Consider the following 19,002-nt stretch of genomic DNA (forward strand, 5'->3'; position numbering starts at 1 on the left):
TGTCTGGCTTTAGTCCTGATCCAGCCTTGAACCTGAGGCTGGAAATATGGGAGACATTCTGATTGGCCACATGGTCCCATGTCTGTCCTTGGAAATGAGAAGGAAGTCAACCCCTGGGAAGCTCACTGACTGAGTATAGGGGAAGAGTGGTTCCCCAAAGAATGTTGTAGTCCTATTACCAGAAGCAGGGGGAATGGATGCCGAATGGGCTGAAGGAACAGCCGTCCACCTAGCAGGTAGCCACTTCTTAGCCCCAACAGAAGTCACACCATCTTCCATGTTCAGTGGATATAGGAACCCACACCTCCAGGAACTTGCCCCCAGAGGGAGTTACTATCAGGCAAGCCAGCCTCAATAAAGCTCAGTCCTGAGCCGGAAGTCCTGATTCCCCCTGGGATCAAGGAGATCTTGCATCTTTGAGATTCATGGGCTTGGTTGTTCTTCCAGAGGGAAAAGAGGTGAAAATTACTTTGCCATTCTTTCTGATTCCCTACAGAAAACAGAGTTTGAGTTTCTCAAGAAACTTTCTAGCCACACTAATAATAATAACCCAGCCGGGAAATAATACTCTGAAGTGTATACTCTTACTCTTGAAGCCTCAAGAAAGGAGTGATAAACCTTGCCATGAATTGAGTGAGGAGTCAAGTAAACTTACAGAGAAGAAGTCTTGCTAGGAGCCAGAATGTGATCCTTATAGAAATGAATCGTGATAAATGGGCCCAGGTTGGAAGAACTGATAAATGGCTGTTTATGCTTGGGGGTATCCAGAAACTCTCACAGCCATGACTTCACTTAATGCTCCAAAGAAGCCTGAGAAGTGGGCAAGATTTCTACTTGAGCAAACTTGTAGCCCCAAGAAATAAAGTAAATTCCGAATTAGTTATGGGGGAGGGTAATGGAAACCATAACCAAGGGGATCCATTAGTGTCTATTGTATTGAAAGGATCGTAATGAGGTAGAAACCATTGCTATCCAAGCAGTGGGAGTGAGAATTCCTTAGAGGGAGGTAACTATCTCTGTGTGGGAAAATCCTTGCTAAGTTCCTCGTAGGCTTGGATAACCCCAAGGTGGGGAGTTTGTTTTACTTGAGGCAAGGGGGGAGATGTATTAACTTTTCTTACAGCATGGAGGGGGGAGGGAGGGTAACGGGAGAAGGCAGAGTGTGGGGGGAGGAGGAGGGAAGGGGCAGCCTGAAGGATCCCAAAGAATTTGGGGAATGGGGCTTCTCTTATCCCTTTAAATTTGTTCCTGTTCCTGGGATGGAAACACTTCCTCTTCAGTTTGACCCAAGCACATGCCTGAGTGTTTGTTGTGGTTGTTTGGGTTTGTGTGTCCATGGATTTGTTTGGTAAGAAGAAGTGAAGGAGCCTTGTCTGACGTCGAAATCAATATGGTTGGGAACGAAGACTGCAGATTTCGGAGCAGGAGGCTGTGAGTCAGAGCGATTATGAGAACTGGGGGAGGCCTCAGAGAGAGCCATGGAAGTGGGATTTGAGGCCACCTTATCCCAGCCCCAAGGGGTTGGTTGACACCCAGGTTACAGAAATCAAAACGGAAGAAATGAAAGAACGACTATTTGTTCAAGGTCCTTTCCATTGTAATATATGGTATCTTTTGATAAGTCCAGGGAGCTTTTCTCTTCCCCCACCCCCCATATCAGCATATAAACTCCCCACAGGTAACCAGGCCCTCCAGGCTTCCTCTTTACCTGGACAGACAATTCTTTCCGTCTCATTCTGTTCTGTTTTCCATCCCGCTGGGCTTTCTATGGCAGCATCTGCCCCCAGACTTCCCAGAACACCTCTGCCCCCCTCACACATTCCCTTCGCCTTGCAGAACTGCAGAAAATCAGGAAGATGGAGGAGCCACAAGAGACTCAGGAGGATCCCAGGAAGGCTTCCATCACCCAGGGTCGGGATGTGACCGCCCAGCCCCGAGCTCCACAAAGGCAGGAAGGAGTCCTAGGTGTCTTGTCTTAAAATCTGAGACTCCGATGCCCCCCGCACCTAGCAGAGGGGCTGCTGAAATGCAGAGCACTCGATACATGTTTCTCCGATGAATAAAGGAATGGACCAACTCCTCAGAGCCCCATGAATTAAGCTTTATGACTCATAGAGGTAAAGAAATTGAGGGCAGGTGGGTTTCCTCCAAGTCACAGAGCCCTGGGCCAGGAGAGGAATTCAAGTGGGTTTGCCTGCAAAGCCTGTCTTGTGTCCCGTCTCCCATGCTACACTTTCTTCCATTTTAAAGAGTCGTGCTTCCTATTGCCCTGGCCCCCAATTTGCTGTTGGCAGTGAGCTCACCCTCAGCCCATTGCAACACTTACAGGGGTGGCTGGCCACCGTTAGAAGGCCTTAGAGTTGCACGGAGAGTGGACAGACATGCAGGTGTCTGGGCTCCACCCCCAGAAATACCAGTGCCATCGTCCATCTGAGAGCAGGGAATCTGCAGGTTTACCCTGGGTCCGGTGACACGACTATTCCCTTCATAGAAGAACCATTTGGGTGGTGCAGCCAGGTCCTGGTCTGATCCCCTCTTACTGTTTATGGGTACTCCCCTTGGCTTCTGTGGCTCTTTTATTCAAGGCACCACCCTTGGGCTGCATGAGCCCCCTCTTTCCACATACAGAGAAAGCTGGAAGTTCCTAGGAAACGTCCCCCTGGGAAACTTGACACTGTGGTGGGAAGTTGTGTGAAACCCTAACCCCCTTACTTCCAGTCAGGATGCCTCTGAGGCTTAACTATTGCTCCAGTGTGGTTGTGGGCTCAAGCTGAAGTCAATCTCTGCAAGACTTTGTCTGAGAACACACCCTCGCTTGGTTCTGTACCCTTTCCTCTCTGACTTCCCCTCCCTTACCAATTTCACTTCGTCAGTCACCTACACGGGAATCCTCATCTCTGGGTCTCCTCTTGGCATAGACCTAAGACATACTTCCTGCCCTTATCAGTTCTTTGTTGCTTATGCCCTGCCCATGGCCCTTCTCAGAGCTTGGTCTTCTCAGAGCTTGGTCTTACAGGAAGTTGAATATACAAAAACTCAACCCCAGATCAACACAACTTGAAGCTTAAAAATGGGTTCTTCCCATACTTCCTGGGTTCCACACAGATTTTTTTTAAGTTGACAATCCTTGTCACAGAGGGAGATAAGCTGGAGGGTGGAAGGAGATGGGCCTCTTCCAGGAAGGCAGAAATCCTAGTTTCCACCTTTGGGGTCAAAAGAGTTGGGTCTGAACCGCCACCAGGGGCTGATGCAGCACCACCCATCTCCTTCTGGGAGAGCTCCCCTCTGTCAGGCAAACCCAAAGTGAAGCTCCTCTGCAAAGACCCCTCTAGGCTTAGCTCCTGTTTCGCTCCCTGTCCCCTGTGGGAGACATGAGCGTGACCTCCTCATAAAGACCCAGAAGTTTATCTGTCATATTTTCTGTGCTTTCAAAAAAAATAGAGAGAAGAAAATGTATTTCTTCATAGGGAACCGCGTGACTGAGTGACACATCTCTCTGTTGTGAAATCTGAGCTATTGTCATAAAGATCTAGAAGAAACGGGAAGAAAGGGGCAAGGTGGCCTGAAGAGGAAGCGCTCTCTCTATGTATTTGCATTTCTATGGAAACGGCCTGGGGCAGACATGGCCTTGGTCCTCTGTGGTCAGAGGAACATGAGGTCAGGGGCCTGGCAGCTGGTCAGAGGCTGCTGTAGCGGCGGTTTGCAAGGGATGGGTTGGCACAGGGGGACAGGCTCTGAAGGCTTCCAAACCTTCAACGGACAGGAACCAGGAACTCATGGGTTTCTCCCTCCATGTGTCCAGCTGGTCTTGTGACAGTCTCCTCCTGGGTGCACTCGCAAATAGGCCCCCCTCTTCATGCCCTCCCTCCTTCTGAAGGGATTGTGTCAGGGCACAGGGGAAGCAGGCATCAGAGAGAGAAGATAATGGATGACCACAGGACCAGAGGATGGGAGAGGAAGAGGCAAGTGTCTCACTGGTACCCAGTGGACCAGGTAGGGTTGATTCCAGGAATGCAAGGATGGTTGCCTATTACCAGCGTCAATCATGCAGATTAGTGGGTTAAAGCCAAAGAAAAAGAGAAGACCATGGGCTTACTTTGAGAACTGCTAAAAAAAGAAAAACAAAGTTAATAAGAGTCAATTCCTCATAGGAAAAAACAAACAAACAGATCTTATAAAAGTAAAAATAGGGGGAAATTTTGAATATGATGATGCTACCAGAGTTTTACAAAGAAATCATACCTAATGACAAAATACCAGAATCTTCCCACTGAGGCAATGACAAGAGAGGCTGCCACCATATCATTAAGCATCCTTCTGAAAGCTCTAGGTCCCACTATAACATAAGAGAAGAAAACAAAAATAAAAACAGAGACTTAACTATTGGTAAGGAATGGGCAAAATTATCACTATTTGCAGATGAAGCTATTTATATAGAAAATCCAAGAGACTTGGCTAAAAAATTGACATTTAAAAAGAGTAGAAAGAGGTGTGGCTTAATATAAATATATTTGAATGCCGATTTTGTGCCTTTGTAACCTGATGTCTCATTTTAAACCCACCACAAACCAGCAAGGTGGGCACAACCTTCTATTCTTACAGATGCCAAAACTCAGCCCCAGAGAGGCTTAGTATCTTAGTCAAGGTCACATAGCTTCTAACTGCAGGGATGTGAACCCAGGGATGACTCCCTCCTAACTCACATTATTTATGTGCTAGCCCAACCTGACTTTTCTTTTTAATATAAATGTTACTATGTTAACAATATCAAAATTTTTAAAAGCTACCTTTTTGTGCTCCATTTAGTGGCCCATACCCCACACTGTAAATGAATGATCTCTGTCTTCCCAAAGACCAGCCATGATTCCTCAGAGTTTCCATGGTCAGTGTACATTTTTTTCAATAAATAAAATTTTAATGCTATCAAATTGCTCACCTTCCCTAAATATTATTATTAGTCATGTGTAATCCATGAGCAAAGAAGTGTATCACTTGGAACCAGAATGGGTCAGAAATAATGAAGAAACTGAAGTTTATAGATGTTTCACTTGATATCCTTAAGCAATTTTCAAGACATACACTATTTGTAAAGTTCAGACCGAGGAGACTAAGAAAAATAGAACATTTTGCCCAGTATTCCATTGTTGGAGGCAAGATTCAAACCCAGATCTGCCCACCACCTTCTGGTCACATCTCAGGCAGCATGCTTCACTAGACTTCAGGCTCCCACCCCTTCCTAGAGCAAAACTGGGCATTCGGCCCGGAGCAGATGGGAGATCCTTTCCACACCCAAACGTAATTACCCCTAACCACACCATCAGGGCCAGCTGCCATTTGCGGAGCATGCACTGTGTGTCGGGCACTGTGCCTACACAGCCTCATTTCATGCTCCCAGCAGCCTTGGTGGGGCACACTGTTACTGTTCCCATTTTACAGCTGAGAAAGCTGAGACTGATGGAGGAGAGGTGCCCTTCCCAAGGTCACACACTTGGCAGCACAGCCAAGGTTCATTATCTAGAGCTATCGGAAGCCAAAACCGATTCATCTGCACACTCTGCTGGGATCCTAAAGTGTGCTGGCAAATTTGCTGAAAACTAACCTCCACCGCTGCTCCCAAGCCCTGCCTCATATAGATTCCTCAGACCTCCATCCAGAGGTCTGCGAAAAACCCAGAAAACTGGAGCTTCACTCACGCCCCAGGTGACGGCCATGTTCATTAGCCATGAGACCCTCCGGCCTTGGGGCCTGGATCTGCTTGGGAACACCCATCACCAGACAAGGAGTGAGTGAAGTCTACTTTGCTTTTTTCTCTGGAAAGAATAGCCTTTCAAACTCCCTGTCCAAGTGTGGCCAGGACATGTGCTTCGGAGACAAGGGCAAGAATGGAAGAGTTACTGTGGAAAGACCATGCCTTGAAAGATGCTCTCTCTTAGGACCTGGAGACATGGCTTGTGCTCTCCCTGAGGAAATGGCAGGTTACTTTTCCTACTCGACTGTGATGGCCAGGGAGAGAGGGGAACAAAGGAGCCAGCCGACCCAGAGAAGGGAGGTGGGGGCGAGGGAGGAAAGAGTCCCACCTAGGGCTTGGGAAGGCTGCCGTCTGTCTCAAATGTGCCCTGTTTCTTTGGCAAGTTCTGCTGCTCAACAAACCTCGTCGGCTCCCCCCGCCCCTCCGCTGAAGAATCCCTGCTATGCACTGTGGACCATCTACATCCTTCCTGTAATCCACCTCCTGCGAGAAGCAGAGCTTTCTCCTGGAAGTGAAGCCTGCCTCACCATCTTGGCTGCCAGGTTGGCATGGGAAGAGTGGAATCTTGTAAGATGCCACCCTCCCGAGAGATGCTGCCACGTCGTGCCTTTCGCTGGGGCCGCTGTTTCCAGCAAAACAAGCTGCCAGGACGGCTCACTGCCTTGCCTGGCATGTCCGGGAGCAGGAAGGAAGTGCTCCCCCCCCCACCCCTGCCAGAGTCCCTTGCCCTCCTCCCCTTCCTTCTCTGGGGAATTCCAACTCGTGGGGCCTGGGACCTGGCTTTCAGGAAGGCCAGGAGTATTCTGTGGAAGGGGAAGGTTAAGGAAAATAGGGTGCATGTTGGTGCAGAGAACCCTTTCTAGGTGCTTTCCTTTAAAAACCTAGTGAGTGCACAGTATGTCCACAGACACGTCTACACCAGCAAGTGCTTCTTGCTGGGCTATTTCTAGCTGCTGATGCTTTCCTGCTCTGCAAAATCGGTCTCTCTAAAGCTAGAGAGAAAGGGAAGGCCCCAGCTCTAAAAGCTCAGCTAAAAGTCCGTCAGATGCACTACCACCGCCGAAAAAAGAAAATGGACGCAGGTACATATGTATGGCTACTTTTCTGATGACAAGCTGCTACCTGCAGCCCTCCATACCGGGTCCTACCTTCCCAAATGGGCTTTGTACTCCAAGAATCGAGGTTGATGATCAATATCAGGGTGGGGGTGGAGACCAGATAGTCTGTTTCTACAGCGAGACTCTAGTTCACTCACTCATGTATTCATGCATTCACTAAGGCAATACATATTAATGAAACGTGCCAGGTGAGCAAGATGGACGTCCATTCAGCGTGGTGAGGGTGTGTTAGATGATACAGCACTGCCTTTGGACCACAGAGGCTAATCTAGCCTAGTTGTGGAGAATCAGGTAGGCTTCCTGGAGGGGGCAAACACCTACACTGAGAGCTAAAAAATGAAAAGAGCAATGCAAAGACCGGGGGTTGGCGGGGCACTCGAGGAGCTGGAAGACATTCAAGGTGGGCACAGGGTGGCATTTTGAGAAGTCTTGTTAACTCCGCAAAGGAAGCTTGACATCATATTGAGCCCAATGGGGACTCACTGAGATGTTTTACAAGAATGGTAAGAACCAGTTGTATGCTTAGAAAGGCCACCTGGCTGCAGAGTGGAGAATTGACAGGAAGAGCGATCCAGGTACCAGGAACCTACTGAGCCGGCTTTGCAATGACCTGAGGCAAAGATAACAGGGAGCCCAGCCATGTGGGGTCTATGGATGGAGAGAACTGGATGAATTATAACTTAATTCAGAGATATAGGTGTTTTTTTTCACTTGGGCATACATATTTCCATTTGTGATGGCATGAAGGGCTGAATGATGGTCCCCAATCATGTCCACATCTTAATCCCCAGAACCTGTGAATTTGTTAATTTATAAGGCAAAGGGGACAAAAAGACCCTTAAGGATCTTGAGATTAGGAGATTGTTAGATTATCTAGTTTTGCCCAGTCTAATTATAAACATCCTTAAAAGGGAAACAGAGAGGCAGGAGAATCAATGTGTAAGAGACAGAGATTTGAAGATGCTTTTCTATTGGCTTTGAAAATGGAGGAAGGGGGCCAAGAGCCCAGGAGTGCAGGCGGTTTCTGGAAATTAGAAAAGTCAAGGACACTGATTCTCCCCTAGAGCTTCCAGAAGGAATGCAGCCCTACCAACTCATTTTGGGCTTCTGACGTCCAGAACTATAAAATAATAAATTGTGTCATTTTAAGTCACTGAGTTTGGGAGCATTTATTACAGCCCAATAGAAAACATGCCAAAAAAGAAACAAAGGCTTTGCCCCAAATACATAATTACTTAGTAATTATGTATTTAATTAAGGAATAAATGGGGCTTAGGAAGGTACAGGAGATCCTTTATTTTTTTTTTTTAAGATTTTATTATTTGTTTGACAGAGAGAGCGAGAGACCACAAGCAGGGGAGACAGTAGAGGGAGAGGGAGAAGCAGGCTCCCCGCCAAGCAGGGAGCCCGACACGGGGCTCGATCCCAGGACCCTGAGATCACGACCTGAGCCGAAGGCAGTTGCTTAACCATCTGAGCCACCCAGGATCCTTTAAAGGAACAAGGATTGGAAGCCCTCAAACTCACACTTAAAGTTTAAAATAGTCTGATTCTGGTGGTTTCTCAAGGAGGAGAAGGGAGACATACTTTTCACTACGTAACTCATCATACTGTCTGAATTTGTTACCTCTCTTTAAAAAACTAATAACTCTTGCCTTCCATCCGGGGGATGACAGGTCTATAGATTCAAATGGAAGAGACAGTGATCGGTACCCCAACTGGCACGTTCTGAATGGATGTGGATATTACGACTCGGTATTTACTCACAGACTCAATTGTCTAATAACTATATTTATTGTTAATATATTCAATGAACTAAATCTGAGTTCTGGAACCTACCCACGCAAGCTACTCTCTGCCCACCCCATTCTCCCTTCCCCACCAAATGTTTAGCCCCAGGAAAAGTTCACATCCATACCACCCTCCCCCTTCTTATCCTTGGGAAATTTTTCCTTTATTCCACTCCAGCCAAGATACTCAGCTGCTCATCCTCGGAGGGAATGGTCCTTCATCGGGGACAGGGCACACCCTTTAGAGACATGAAATCTAGGTTTGAAGATTTGAACCCCATCTGCCACAGCAGGATGACCGAGAAAAATGTATTTAAACTCCCTGAGCCTTGGTTTCCCCATCTATGAGATAGGCATCATGGTATATTACAGGGATTTATTCACTTCTTTTTAAGAAGAACTCAATAAAGCAATATACGTCAAGCATTTGGCGCAGTATCGGCCGATAAAGAGTAGCTCCATTTTCTTCTTGTTGACCATAATATCCTTTTTCCACAGTAGCCCAAGCTCCTGTCTTAGGCCCCATTCTCTTCAAACTTTCATGGTTCACATAAGATTTGGTTTCTCTTTCTCATTCTCCCGCTTTTCTCTCCCATTTTATTTTTTTAATCCTATAATTCGATATACGTGCATCAGGATAGAGCCACAGGCCTGGTTCTGAACCCAGGTGTTTTCAATGGCCTGAACCAACAGGAGCCCCAATCCCCCTCCCCACGGGGCCTCAATCAGGGCACCTCACCCTGTTCATCCCAGGACAGTCTTCCCCGATCACCTGCATTTCTGCAGCTCTGCCCACGCCCAGTTACCTCCCAACCCCACGCCCTTCTTACTCCCTAGGACTTATTCCTCTGCTTTCTGTCCCCTCCCACCAGATGCAAGTTGCATGCCCTTGACCATCCCATTCCCACTCTTAACACTGTGTCTGACATGTAGTACCAGCTCAGTAAATATGGTTGATTTATGAAATGAGTGAATGAACATAAGCCTCACCAGGGAATGCCAGGTGGAGCTGACAGCCTATTCTGGAGTTCACGACCTCTGAGAGTGCTCTCCCCAGAACGCTTGTGGGACTCATGTAAAAGTGTGGGTTAAAATGCACAGACACCGTGGGGCGCCTGGGTGGCTCTGTCGTTAAGCGCCTGCCTTCGGCTCAGGTCATGATCCCGGAGTCCTGGGATCGAGCCCCGCATCGGGCTCCCTGCTCCGTGGGAAGCCTGCTTCTCCCTCTCCCACTCCCCCTGCTTGTGTTCCCTCTCTCGCTGTGTCTCTCTCGGTCAAATAAATAAAATCTTAAAAAAAAAAAATGCACAGACACCGTGGACGGGACAGGAGAGAATTAAGATGGTTTAGCCATCTGCGTTTTATTTCTGGCTTGCCTGGTGAGTGATGGGCTTCCAACAAAAAAGGTGTTTTTTTCACTTGGTGATGAACACAGCCACAGGTAGCTTGCGATCGTGGTGAGAGGTAATTTCCATAGTCCTCACCTGCTATGGGCTCATGACAGTGTGGGGACCCTGTGTGCGGTGGGCACCAGCCAAAGCCTTGTGTGTTGTGACCTGTCAACACTGCAAAAAAAGACCTGCTGGGGGGTGGGGTTTAGGCGTCTGGGTGACTCAGTCGGTTAAGCACCTGCTTTCGGCTCAGGTCATGATCTTGGAGTCCTGGGATTGAGCCTCACTTTGGGCTCCCAGCTCAGCAGGGAGTCTGCTTCTCCCTCTCCCCTCTGCCCCGCTCCCCACTAATCTGCTAGTGTGCTCTTTCTCTCTCTCAAATAAATAAATAAATAAAATAATTTTTTAAAAAGACCTATTGGAGAAGCACTGGGCCAGGAGCTGGAACCAGGCTGCAGCCACCACACTGTGGGGAAGGAGATGGGGCCCTGGAAGGCCAAGACACGGTTCCTCACAGGTCTCTGCTCTCCATTTTGGATGGGGGAGCCTTCTAGGAAACACTTAGGGCTGGGCTCATAGGCCTATCCTTCCATCTTGAGTGGGTTGTTTAATCTCACTCAGCCTTGGTTTTAACATGGGGACAATAATACCTTCATCACTATGAGGATTATAAAGGATAACATACGTAAAACACCACCAATATAGTGTTTAAAACTGAATAAGTCTTCACTAAATGTTAGTTTCTGCTGTTGTCAACATTACACTTTTTCCATACTCTTCTCTGTTTAAGAATTGTTTATATACATCTTTACCTCATATCCTTCTCCATCCACCAATCCATCCATCCATCTATCCATCCATCCTTCCATCTGTTCAACCATCCATTCGTCCATCCATCTATTCATCTAGTCAGAAAGAATTTGGCCTCAGTTCTCTGGGTTGAAGTTGAATTTCTGAATTTCCATAACTATTCAGGTGAGTTAGTCTACTTACTAGGCATTAAAAGAAGCATCTTTTCATACATTATATACCATTGTTCTTATTGAATAGATCTGTAAGAGTCATTCTATGGTTTTTAAGCCACACTAAAGTGTTCTGACTTCTTCCATTCATTCAATAAATATTGCCTTTAGTCAACAACTATGGGCCAAATGTTCTGCCATGTCCTAAGATATAGAAAAAAGAAGTGGCTTCTATCCCCAAGAAGCTAATAGTCCAGGGTGATATGGCCTAAGAAATAGATAATGATAGTACAGTGTAAAGAAATGTTGCAAAGTGAATATATGCTGTATGTTTTATATTAACTGACAGCATGCCCCTAAAGTTTAGTTTTTGAACAGCAAATTATTTGGGTTGCCTCTAAAAAGAAAAAGCTCAGATTTTGCCTTATTATGATATTGGCACATTGAATATTTAGCCACCCCCTCTTAATTCCGCTCTATACACACATATTCGCATGCACACATGCACACACACACACACACACACAGAGACACACACACAGAGTTTCCTTCATGTGAGTTCAGACTTGTGTGGGTCCCTACCAGAGGCAATTTTATCCCCAACCCAGGAGCTATTTGGCAACATTTGGAGGCATTTGGTGTTATTGCTACTTTGCCCGGGGAAGCTACTGGCATCTGGTGGGTAGAGGCCAGAGATGCTCCTAAATACCCTGCAATGCACCCCACCCGACCACTCACAACAGAGTTTTCCAAATGTCAATAAGTGTCAAGGTTGAGAACCCCATCCTAGACCCAGAGACTTATGTATGTTTATTAAGTACACACATGTCCAAGCCACGGTTGGACCCGAGGTTTATCCTATTTAGCCAACTCTCTAAACTCAGCACATGGGTGTCCAGGTACCAGTCTTATTCTAGAAATCCCTATTTTTCAACTGTTTTGACACTTACTGGACAACCCCTCATGAAGCGAAAAATTTCATCTCCATTCTCTTATTCAAGGAGTGTTGTGAAATCCCATTTTACTAATGAGGAAGCTGAAACTCAGAGAACGTAAGTCATTTGCCAGAGTTACACAGCTGGTTATTGCAAAGTCAGGGTTCAAGCATGGGTTTCACTAAATCATGCTCGGACGTCTTTCTTCTGGTCACTAGCACTTCACCTTCTTTTGAGTAGTTTTGTTTTAACGCAGTTTTTCTCTGGAGCACCCCAAGCCAACTTTGCTGCAAGTCAGTGCTCAAATGAGCCCTCTTGTCCATTTGGCTTCCCTAAACTCAGAGACAGAGGGAGCCACACTAAAAGGCAGACATGCTCACTGCCACAACAGAGAAGCTTCTACCTCTCCATGTGTTTTTGTCCCATTTTATTATTTGCATTTTTTTTTTTTGCAATTTCTGCACTTTGTGCTTGCACAATTTGGAACAGTTCCAAAGCTCTTGTTTTAGCCCCAGTGCCTGTGACCATGGAAGAAATCATCAACAGACTCCTAGATTCAGGAGGAGAGAAGACTTTCCTAGGAGGGTGTACCTAGAAGGATCCCTCACCCCAGGCCCCCAACACCCCAACACTTTCTTTTCCAGAGGTGTTCTCTTAGTCTTAAACAAGACAACACCAGGGTAGCTAAAGTGACATCAAAAGTCTGCATGCCAGGGCGCCTGGGTGGCTCAGTTGGTCAAGCAGCTGCCTTCGGCTCAGGTCATGATCCCAAGGTCCTGGAATCGAGCCCCACGTCGGGCTCCTTGCTCAGCGGGAAGCCTGCTTCTCCCTCTCCCTCTGCCTGCCGCTCCCCCTGCTTGTGCTTGCTCTCTCTCTCTCTCTTTCTCTCTCTCTCTCTCTCTCTCTCTCTCGGTCAAATAAATAAATAAAATCTTTAAAAAAAAAAAATGTCTGCCTGCCACCAGGAGCCATGATCACTGAGTAAAATTTTTAACTCTTTCCTTGCCCCTCCATGTGCAAGTTACATCGCCAAACACACAGGCACAGAAATGCACAGTTAATCTTGCAAATAAGGTAACAAACAGTAAGTGAGGCATATGTACATACAAATAACCCGGAAGTTTTGCTATTCCTGGAGGACTCGCTTTTTAAAGGCTTTCCCTTTGTTTAGCTCATCCATTCATTCAACAAATAATCCCCAAGCTTCTATGAAGCTCCAAGCCCCGGGCTAGACCTATGTAGAGAAAAGAAGATGAGCATAAGCAGGCAAGACCCTGTCCTCACAGAGCTTACAGTAAGGTGGTGCCTCTGAATTTCGGTCTGGTCTTTTCTAATGTATAATTATGAATCATAAGAAATAATCTGGGAAAGCAGCCTGGGGTCACTGAGAGTGTTTATTGGGAGAACCTCACCAGGTCTGGCCGGCGCGGGTGGGGGGCGGGCAGGGAAATGTTCCATAAGGAGGAACCTCGGACTCAAGCCTAAAGGAAGATACTCCACAGTGTGCAAATGATCAGTGGAGATCATGTCAACGGGCAGAGCCGGGCTGCCCTTACAGCGGCCAGGAACAGCGCCTTAGAGCAGTGATCTTCAAGCTTGCTGCTTGCTCACTCACCAAAAGACTTTGCGAAGTCTGGTCCTTCCTTGCAAAGGGAACCTTTTCTGGTATATTGTGAATATTGACCTTTTTTAGACAAAACTGTAAAAAGTAGCCCATAGACTCTAAAAAAAAATCATAGCAATTTCATAACTACCTTCATCTATTTAAAAAGATGAACAAGCTCTTGTGTAACAGTTTACATTTTTCTTTTTCTCCAAGAACTAATAGTTTCATTTCACTTCCCCCACAGAACTTTAAGCTCCTGTAATATACTCTGATGCTTGAAAAATCCCTTATTGATCATATTTATCCGCTACAAAAATATGTACATAAATTGACTTTTAAATTTTGTTTGTAATTCCTAGGGCTATACAGTTCTAAGTACTAAAAAGTATGTCTTCTATATGGAGATACCATTTTTATTATTACCAAGCCATGCATTATAACAAGATGGATACATTACAAATTTTTATAAATATTTATTAAGCAGAAATAATACAATCGTATTGGAAATGCATCTTTTAATGAGATGGATCCATGAAGCTGTTTATGTTTCTGGGGATGATTATGACTAATTACATGAAAGAAAGAGGATTCAGTATTGATTCTATTCCTTTTGTTTGTTTGTTTATCTGTCTTTATAGACATTAAATGTTTAGAAAATTTGTCCACAGAAACAAGTATATAGAAACGGAAGCTTTTTTTTTTTAACCATTGCTACTCAAGTTATTATTGGAACTGAGTTATCACACAATCATCTAGCATAATAAAATATTTTTAACGTTTTGATTTATCCCTTTATTTAGTGCCCTGGAAGTTTTTCATGTGAGTGCAATGCACCATAATAAGAATCTCAATGGATAAAAGGTACTTTTTTCATTTTTCATGAGAAACAGGAGATTAGGACATAAAAAGGAGAAATTCAAGGAGCCTTCTCAGTTAGACAAATATTAGAAGAATTCATATGGCAGTTGATGATCCAAAAACAAATTTGTTTATGTATCTTTTGGGAAAATATTTATTTTATAAACCTTCAGAGGTATATATACTTCAGGTTAAAGACCACTGGTTTTGAGGATCAGATAACACTCCATTCAACTTCAGAGGCTGATAATATCCTTGGTTTCATTCCAACCTGCTGCCCTCCCAAGATAGGGAGAAAGGCCATCTGGGTGGATGTTGCTTAAACCCCCCTCCCTTTCTTTAGGCTGAAGGACTTCCCACCAGGATTCTTCAGACCATGCACCAGTGCAGAGAGGGGTCCTCTGCTGGGAATTAAATACCAGGAAGGGAACAGGCAGGTGGAATGAGAATGGATTGCATCACTTGATCTTGGAGGTCAAGGAAAGCTTACCTGAAAAAGTGGCATCCGATCTAAGATATAACAGATGAACAGAAGTCGACTGGGCCATGAGAGGAAGTGAGAGAGGGAGAACATTTTAAGCAAGCCGTTACGTGGAAATGAACTGCAGAAGGAAAGATCACGAGGGGTCTTATAAGCTAGGGGGGAGAGGGCATATTTTCTTCTCAGTGCGATGGGAAGCCATCAAATGGGGTTTTTTAAATTTTTTTAAATGTAAGTATAGTTGACACACAGTGTTACATTAGTTTCAGGCATAAATGTTGTGATTCAACAACTCTGTGTAATATGCTCTGCTCACCACGAGGGTAGCCACCATCTGTCCCCATACAGCGCTAGTGCAATACCACCGGCTATATTCCCTACGCTGTGCCTTTTATTCCCATGACTCATTCATTCCAAAACTGGAAGCCTGTATTTCCCACTCCTCTGCCTTCATTTTGCTCATCCCTCTGCCTCTTTCCCCTCTGGCAATCCTAAGTTCATTCTCTGTATTTATAGGTCTGATACTGCTTTTTGTTTGTCTATTCATTTGCTTTGTTTTTTAGATTCCACATATGAGTGAAATCCTATGGTATTTGTCTTTCTCAGTCTGACTTACTTTACTTAGCGTAATACTCTCTCTGTCCACCCATGTTGTCACAAATGGCAAGATTCATCCTTTTTATGACTGTAATATTCCTGTGTGTGTGTGTGTGTGTGTGTGTGTGTGTGTGTGTGTACCACATCTTCTTTATCCATTTTTCTATTGATGGACACTTAGGTCTCTTCCATATCTTGGCTATTGTAAATATTGCTGCAATAAACATAGGGGTACGTATTAAATGGTTTTAAAGGAGGGACTGACATGATCAGATTTTCACTTCACTAAGGTCACTGGAAACTACTGGTGGCCAAGCCCCAAAAAGAAGCACAAATCCAGAAAGGAGGTAGACTGGCCAGCCCAGAGCAAAAAGGGACTGTCACCTCCTCCATTCTAGACAGCAGACCTTGTTTTATGCAACCTAAGATCATTGCTTAACTCTTTGCAATCTCTTCACACTAAACCCCAGCCCCTTGCCTCCTTCTATCTCTGTATTCTTTAGTCGCTTCCCCCTAAACCTGTCTGTGAACATTTATTTGCCTTTCTGTTCCCAGAATAGGACTTTGCTGTTATACCTGAGCCTTGAGGGAATTCCAAAACTAGAAAAGACAGCCTGGTTCTCCTTCCCCTTTCACTCTGGCCACAGACTTACGGCCAGCTGCTGGGGCTTCTACAGATTGGTTCCCAAAGCCTACTGCCTTCTCATCTACTGCTGGCCTGTGCATGGGTATCTGACAAAACCACTTTTTATAAATTTTCCAAGCTATGAAACATTTATAATAGAAAATTAAGATTCTGAAGGTGACATACAGACCTCCATCTCCATATCTTTATCTCTATTCCCCTGTATCTCTCTCTCTCTCTCTACCCATCACTTTATACACACACACACACACACCAGATGTGGATTTCCAGCTCCATAAGAGATAGATAAAAATGATCAAACCCCCATTGTACACCCAGAGCTCTGTGAAAACCCCACAGCTTCCCTAGAGACCTCTGGGTTCCCATTCTCACTGAATGCTTCAGTTTGGGGGACCCCCATCCCCTTAGGGCTGTACCCCACTCGTTCTGCATCGACCCACACGACTATTTTAAATTTCCATCTAATTAAACAGTGCAAAGTGTGTGAGTGTATAGAAATCCTTGCTGGTAATTTGGGGAAGATGAAGAAATTTACATGATAGCAACACAAACAGCTTGAAGTTGATTTTGAATTGGTCAAGTTCCTAAAAATTACTAAAATTCTAAAACCTAAACATCAGGCTCTTACCTTATGCCTTATTGCTTGGCGTATTTCTTATCTTGACAGATTTCTTTCCTTCTTCTCTCTTCCCAAACCAAATTATTGATCTCTTCCTTTCTTTGATGACTGTTGTGCCTGATGATATATATATTTGGGTCTCATCTTCTCAACAAAAGTCTTTTCCAGATCCCCTCCCTTTCTAAGCACAGTGCTGGTGTGAGCTGTTAAAATAACAAATACTTTCAACCCATTACACATATGATCATATGGCTCGATATGGTACATATGATATACTTTGTAATGTAACACAACCTAACATATTATCTTATGATAATCATAATATATCCACAGGAATGATTTATGCCCCTAAGCAACTATGTACATTAATAAAAATAATTGTGAAATGTGTATTTGACTACTAAAAACTCTCTTTGGATAGAATGATGTTGTGGGTTAAACTGCTTTAGTGTTTTATAATATATGATGAGAAGATGAGAAAAATGCCATATTCGTGAAATGTGGATTGGTATTAAGTGACAAAATAATATATTGTAAAATAAGTCTGGGATGCCTGGGGTTGGGGGTGGGAAAAACATGATTTGTTCTCTTTCCTGTAAAACTTCCTAGAGTCCTTATTTTGTCACATGAGGATGTTTACAAACATCTTGACATGATACACAAAATTTTCCAAACATGTCTGACCACAGAACACTTTTACTCAAAGCATATTGCTAGCTCATGTTCTTCAGAACCCTCCTCAGAAAACACAGTAGCTGGGGGATTGCTCAAAATGTACTTACTTCCTAATGTCCTGGGATTCCCAGCCCTCACCTAAACCTGCTAGCAAACACCCTTTCTTGGCAAGAACACCCTTCCTTCCCTCTTCTACCTTCAAGCCATGCTTTCTGGCCACTTCCAGGGTAAAAATATTTGGTCCAAGTTCCAGCGATTTATATTGATAACCTCTGTGTATCAAAAGTCCATTTAAAACATGAAGTAGACTCAGCGAATAACTTTCTAGAGAAAATTGGATTGAATTGGATAATTTGAGCTCCTTATGAGTAGGACCCAAATCTTTGTGGCCAGCTTATGGTGAGCACTTAGTAAACAGCTGTGAAATGAATGAATAGCAACTAACACACAAACTGTCTACCCTTTTCCTAAAACAGAAAATAAGACATTGCATGAGTTTACATAGTGTCATCTGGGGACTGACCTTGCAGTATTTACTGCAAATTTTCATGGGCGACCCCGGTCTGCATACACCATCAAGCCAGTCTTGGCATCTGTGAACTTCACGGCCATGTAGGACAGCATTCTGGTATTCCCACATCTTTCTGATTAGAAGTTACATTGACCTTTGACCTGTTTACACCCAGTCCAAGTTCTAGGTAAATGATTCAGGATATTCCTTCTCCATTTTTTTTTCACAAGTTCTTGGTCAACTAGGATTAGGAGTTTGAGAGCTGAACTGAGGAAGTAAAAATGTAACTTGAACGTCTGAAGAAAACCACTCTAGTTTCTAAATGCATTGACTTTTTTGAGTTACAGTAAAAAGGGAGAAAAGCACATCTTGGAAACTGCTGTGGGTGCACATTTGTACTTTGGAGCCCTCCACCCCAAGAAAGTCATGCAATGCATTTCCCAGAAGAGTGAAGATAGAACAACATGAAAAGGGTCCTCCTGGGCCGCTGCCATGTGCCCTCTCTTAGCTCTTCAGCTGGGCAAGTTTCTTCTCCTCTAGTCTGCTTAAAAAGGCACTTCATTCTTGAACAGACAATATCTGGAAGGGGACTCTCTGCCCTGACTTCTTGGTATCTGTCTTGGGGCAGAAATGGGGATCACTGTCACTTCGCCAAATAGGTATCTGGGGACATCCTCATCTTTTCCAGCGGGTTCTTACCATCTTCTCTGGAAAGCTGAGACATGCCTTCTAATGGCGGTCCCTCTCCTTGGCCATCTTTGGGCAGCTGTCTGTAGCCATGTTCATGGGCGGTTGCAGGAGGAAGAAAATACAAGTATTTCCCTGAGGACCTCAGACCTGCTTACTACCCAGAAGAGGACTACTGAGACTTGGAACTGCACTTCAGCTCCCATAAACATTGGGTTCTTTCCCCTCTAGCTCTGTCTGAGAAGGACAATATACAAGAACACAAAATTTGGTCAAACAGACCTTAGTACAATGCAGGTTCCACCATCTCCCAGGAGATCCTAGAATATTCCAGATACAGTGGTCAGCGATAAGTTTACAAAGATGAATAAGACAAA

At 44.8% G+C, this 19,002-nt stretch overlaps 1 long non-coding RNA gene across 1 annotated transcript in view; it reads right to left on the reverse strand.

The window, feature by feature from the left end:
- The window catches only part of LOC114223229 (uncharacterized), a 38,705-nt gene extending 21,754 nt beyond the window's left edge, over positions 1–16,951 (reverse strand). Inside the window, exon 1 of the long non-coding RNA XR_003612101.1 lies at positions 16,762–16,951. This is a non-coding gene — a long non-coding RNA (uncharacterized LOC114223229). The remainder of the gene's footprint in view (positions 1–16,761) is intronic.
- Between the last annotated feature and the right edge of the window lie 2,051 nt (positions 16,952–19,002).

This window comes from Eumetopias jubatus, unplaced genomic scaffold, assembly GCF_037043125.1.
Source record: "Eumetopias jubatus isolate StellerSeaLion01/CBP00866 unplaced genomic scaffold, mEumJub1_p1.0 scaffold_9, whole genome shotgun sequence".
Classification (NCBI taxonomy): domain Eukaryota; kingdom Metazoa; phylum Chordata; class Mammalia; order Carnivora; family Otariidae; genus Eumetopias; species Eumetopias jubatus.